The sequence below is a fragment of the Natator depressus genome, chromosome 1, assembly GCF_965152275.1.
Source record: "Natator depressus isolate rNatDep1 chromosome 1, rNatDep2.hap1, whole genome shotgun sequence".
NCBI classification, from domain to species: Eukaryota; Metazoa; Chordata; order Testudines; family Cheloniidae; genus Natator; species Natator depressus.
The window spans coordinates 209,484,794-209,490,793 of NC_134234.1; positions in this window are offsets into that span (position 1 = coordinate 209,484,794).

Below are 6,000 nucleotides of genomic sequence, written 5' to 3' on the forward strand. Positions count from 1 at the left end.
TGGATTGGATCGCTACCTACACTACTGTATGAGCAATGGTCACTCATAATCTAATCAGTAAGCGTTAAGAACAAGTTCTAAGAGGGTGAACAGGAAGCCCTACAAGACTCTGCTGCCACTGATGGTCACTCTTAGAAGAAGAAAAAGCAGGTTGACCCAGAGGCGGATATGAGTACAGGCTTCTTTATTGCGATACTTGGTTTTTTGGACCCCATTGTTTAGTAAGCATTGAATTAGTTACAGGACAGTCTTTTTGTTTGGGTTAGTATGTACATGCCTACATCCGGTACAACTCCCCCAAAACCCTGATTAAGTAATAGAAACACCTACTGTTAGTAAACCCACCTCTATCTATTACTCATAGCATTACACATACTTTTACCTTGAAGATACATTTCTTTGCAATAATTTGTTGCCATAAATTTTCCTTGTCAGCAGTTCTCAGGGGAGGCAGGAAGGGGCTGTGAACAGTACTCAGGGAAGGGGAAGGAAGGGGCCCTAAGCCAGGACTGGTTTATGTATCTGAGAAAGGGAGGTAAAACATTCCTTTTACCTTCTTTTACACAAGGGCATTTCTCCTGCAGCTTCTACAGCTGCATTTTATTAATCTTTATGAGCAACAGAGAAGGGAAGAATCTGGCAACTTATATTTTAGACAAATACTGAAAAATTTGCAACTTATGTATTAGACACGAAAATATTGCCTACATATGCCTTTGTCCACTAATACCATGTCAGCACATTAGTAGCTTATTGTTATACTTAACCCTGAAATATCCCAACAGTCACATCTGAAGAAGGAAACACTCCTAATGCCAATGTACCACTGACATTCCTGTTCCATTCAGGAAGCCCTGAGAAGTCTGGGTTCCACAGAAGGAGCAGGGGTTGTTCCCTGTGTTTCTGATACAGCTGATCCCAGGGGTACCATCCCAGATCTGTGGTTTTAGTGGCATGGCTATAATTGTGAAAGCAGGGTCTGAATGAGTTCTCCCGACAGATAGCTGGGATGGGGAGAGACTTCAGGAACAAACTGTATTTACATGAACACACGTACTCTGCCAAGATATCCAGTAGATAGAGCAGTGTTGCTCAAAGTGATCAAATCTGGCTGGTGTTGGGTGACAAATCATTTTAGTACTGAATGCAGGGATAGTGAAATGTTATCAATATTGTCTGTTGCAGTGCTTCCTAAACTCTCCAGCCTGGGCTGTCTCTCACAATGCCTTGCTAGTGACAAGCAGCAAGCACCTCGAGGCACAAGCAGCAAGCCCCTCCAGGCACGGTTATCACTCAGCACAACTGCATGTGGAGCCCCACACCCAGCTAGATTGCATGAATGGATTTGTTCCTGGATATTTGTTTGTTCCTCATGTTCCTGTGGTTAATTAAGTTAGTTCTGTTTCTCTGATCTTTTCCTGGGGACTGCACCTTGATGTGGCAGGGGAGCTTGTGTGTTCCAGTGACTGGAAAGCTATGCTGGCAGGAGTTGTAAATCCTGATAGGGCCACCCAAGCTGGACAGGCCAAAGGGGAGCGACCAGATGAAAAGCAGTAGACTCGTCACCCAGGTTGAGGGTGGAGTGGTAGGCCAGCAACCCATCCTTCCAAAAAATGTTAAATTATAGAAGCAATCAGGGCAGCCATTCCTGCATACAACATGACAGATGGGGAAGGTGAAGCCTTGTTCATGTCCTAAGCAACATCTGAACAGCTGTGCTTTGCTTAGCATCTCTTCCTCCATCTCCTGCTTTGAGGGGTTTGGGTGTGTCCCTGATCATCACTCCTTTGTTATGCTCCTAAAGACTTTCTAAAGAAACCATTCTGGGGTCCATAATTACTCATTGTCAACAAACATTTGTTTTATTTAGGTAACTGTTGTCCAAAACAACACATGGGAAACATTAGTCATCACTTCTACTACCTATTTGTGGGCTAGGTTATAGTAATAGCACAAGTGATCCAAAATCCTCACAGTGTACTCCCCCCAAATGCCCCATACATACACTTCACCCACCTACTCTGTGGCTTTTACACTGAAACCAGAAGCAGACCAGGGGTGAGAGAAATTCTGAAAATCTATGCATGGAATTGTTCTGCAAACATGAAACACACATAACAGTAAATAAATCATATGTGGTGCCAAGCCAGTTGTCCAGTGTTGTCTGGGGGGAAAGAGGGGAAGTTCAACAGGAAATAAAAGTGTGAGTGTCCCTTCCTTACACAATTTCTCTCAACTAAAGTTGCCCCTTCCCCACACCCAACAAACACAGCAAAGACAGGAGCAATATTAGTTCTGTAGACATGGACACATTGAATAAACCAAATGTGGTTGCAAAACCACTCGCTGTTCCACAGAATTTGGAACTGAACAAAATTAAAAGGCAAGAAGTGGGGGATGGAGGAAAAGGTTTCTTCATTCAACTCCTTACAGTTCTCCCCACCAACATCAACTTAGCACAGCAGCAATATTTGTTCTGTGGCTGGGATCTTCAAACAGAAAAGCAAATAAACCTAACATTGTCAGGGGCTACAAGTAAGAACAGTTGCTTGCTGCTTTTTCCATGTTATTTGGAAGAAAACTAGTTAGCTTATGAGACCGTCATGTGGGACTGTGTCAAAAGCCTTGCTAAAATTCAGGTACATTATGTTCACCTCATTCCCCCTATCCACCAAACAAGTTACCTTGTCAAAGAAGGAAATCAAGCTGGTTTGGTATGATTTGTTCTTGGTAAATGCATTCTGGCTGCTAGTGATTACTCCTTCATCCTCCAGGTATTTGCAAATGGAATGTTTTATACATTGCTCTGATAGCTTCACACTGAAGTCAGGCTGACTAATCCATGGTTCTATCCTTCCATCTTTGCTGTTCTTTTTTCTTCCCTTTTGTGTGTGTTTGTCTTGTTCTGTCTTCTAGGAAATGGGTTCAGACTTTAACAACAACAGCAACAACAATAGCTCCAAACTACCTTAATTAACATCTTCTCTTTTCTCCAAAAAAGACAGTTATTGTCATCTTTGATACCATCTAAAAGCCTCTCAGACAAGAAACGTTTTTCCTTCTACAAACTCTCTCCAGCTAAAGGGAGCGTGAACAAGGGATGTTGTTAAAATAAAAGCCCCTTATTTAATACTGTGACGGGTTTGGTCACAGAGACCCCCTTGAGACTGTCACCTGATGTGCTGGAATTACCTCTGAGCCCATTTTCCCTGCCAGCTAGGGACTCCAGAACCCTGCCTTGTTGAGCCAGACATGCTAGCCCGCTGCACCACAGAACCAGGTCTGGTCCACGCCCCCAAAGCTGCAGACTTTAACCAAAAACTGCTCAGCAGGTTACCTATCTCTAGCACCCAGTCACCCAGTTCCCAATGGGATCCAAACCCAAAATAAATCTGTTTTACTCTGTATAAAGCTTATACAGGGTTAACTCATAAATTGTCCACCCTCTATAACACTGATAGAGATATATGCACAGCTGTTTGCCCCCCCAGGTATTAATCACTTACTCTGGGTTTACTAATAAACAAAAGTGATTTTATTAAGTAAAAAAGTAGGATTTAAGTGATTTCAAGTAATAACAGACAGAACAAACGAAGTCACCAAGCAAAATAAAGCAAAAACACGCAAGTCTAAGCCTAATACATTAAGAAATTGATTACAGGTAAAATCTCACCCTCAAGATAAGCTTCTTTCACAGACTAGCCTCCTTCCTAGTTTTGGCCCCATCCTTTCCCCGATACAGTCCTTGTTAGTTCCTGCAGACATCTTAGGTGGAAACTAGGGGTTTTCTCATGACTGGCAGCCTGCTTTATTCTGTTCCACACCCTTTTATAGCTTTGGCACAAGGCAGGATTCTTTTGTCTCTCTGGGTCCCCACCCCTCCTTCTAAATTGAAAACCACCAGGTTTAAAATGGATTCCAGTATCAGGTGACATGTTCACATGTCCTGTGAGACCACAGCCTCCATTCTTCCAGGGCTGGACTGCATGGACCCAGGAAGGTTTTCAAGTAAACAGAGCCATTTATAGGTCATTGATTCTGAAGCACCCTTAATGGATTCCACTTAACATGTTTACATCAGTAATACAAGTTTATATCTTATTCTCCTAACTCCAGACATAGAAAAAATACATGCAAACAAATGGGATGAACACACTCAGTAGAGCATATGCTTTGTAATGATACCTTACAAGAAACCTTTTGCCTAAAGCATATTCCAGTTATATCATATTCATATTCATCAGTATATTTCCATAAAACATATGGAGTGCAACGTCACAAATACTTTACATTTTAAATGCTTTAACTATTTTTCCTTCTTTTCTGTATCTTTAATAAAAGGTTAAGAAGGATATTAATTGTGTGTTTGCCATTCTGCTAAGTAAGCTGAGGTCTCTGTATACCCAACCTGAATCTTGTTTAAAACTGTTTAATGTTGGATTGTAACAGGGTTATTTTAATACCTTTTGTCCACGTATTCCATCTAAATCGGTGGTTCTTAACCTGCAGGCCGCTTGTGGCCCAATCAGCGCACAGCTTCCACCCATGTGACATCCTCAGGTCCATACAGGTAGTATATATGTTGTGTGGATGTGGTCCACATAATCCATAGAGAGCTGCATATGTGCCCACAATGGTAAATAGGTTGAGGACCACAGATCTACAGTAATATAACATGGTTCTCCTGCAATGTCAACCTAGGCCACAAGGGGGTGCACAGGGATGGCACAGTCCCTTAGGGTCTCCATTCTCCCTGCAGGGTTGGAATGTCTCCTGTTAGCTTCAAGACAGATCTCGAACTCTGTGGAGACAGAAAGTGGCTGCAGACAATACTGATGAACAGTCTAGTCAGAGTACTAATAGGAGCTGGTTACAACATTGCTTTTCTTGCCTTTAATTTGACTCTGTGTGGAACCAGAATATCATCATCCCAATTGTGTCTGGTTAAAAATTCATAAGGAAACAGACCGTGAGCATGTGTATGAGCCACTATTAAATATGAGCTGAAAATGACTCATGGGGTTGGCGGCAGGGAGGAAGGCAGGAAGTGGTTTCCCTCCTCAAAGGAAGCGTGGATGATCTCTGTTACTGTAGTAGGGGTCCCAGGTGCTTCTGACGCTTTCACAAGCCAAAAAATGCAAATATCAAAATCACAGGGGGTGGCTTACATTTCTGGGATCCTTCTAGATTTCTTATTCTGTGAATGGGGGAAATTATAAAGGGAAGGTGTTGTGTCATGGACCTGTGTCCACTGTGTTGTTCTTAAAAAGAAAAGCAGTACTTGTGGCACCTTAGAGACTAACCAATTTATTTGAGCATAAGCTTTCGTGAGCTACAGCTCACTTCATCAGTGAGCTGTAGCTCACGAAAGCTTATGCTCAAATAAATTGGTTGGTCTCTAAGGTGCCACAAGTACTGCTTTTCTTTTTATGAATACAGACTAACACGGCTGCTACTCTGAAACCTGTGTTGTTCTTGGTGCTCTGAGAAGTCATCTAGGGTAGGATGCCGGTGATTTCCTCTAAGAAATGAGCTGACAGTGCAGTGTGGCAGATGGTGCTGCACTCTGGAGCTGTGTGGATACATAATGGGTAGATAAAATGATTTGTCTGTCAGCCTTACATCTTTTAAGCAGGACATTTGAGATGGCAGCATTCTGCTTTGTTGACCCATAAGCATCTGAGCTGAGTTTACTCCAATGGTTAACCTGGGGCCTGCCCTACAGCCCAGCTAAGCTTGTGTGGGGGTCTTTTATTGCAGAATTCTCTTAGCAATGTATATTGCTCTTTCTGTAAAATCCACTCCCTTGTTGGTGTGGGGAACTGGAAGTAATATGATTGAAATCACACTGTAGCCCAAACAGTTTTATTCAGAGCTGGTAAACGGTGGCTCATTGTCAGTGATTATTTCCTCCAGAATGCCGAAGTGACAGAAGATTCCTTTCAACATGTGTATGGTGGTGCTGTAAATCTGGAACATCAATGGCAACTATGCCTAGGC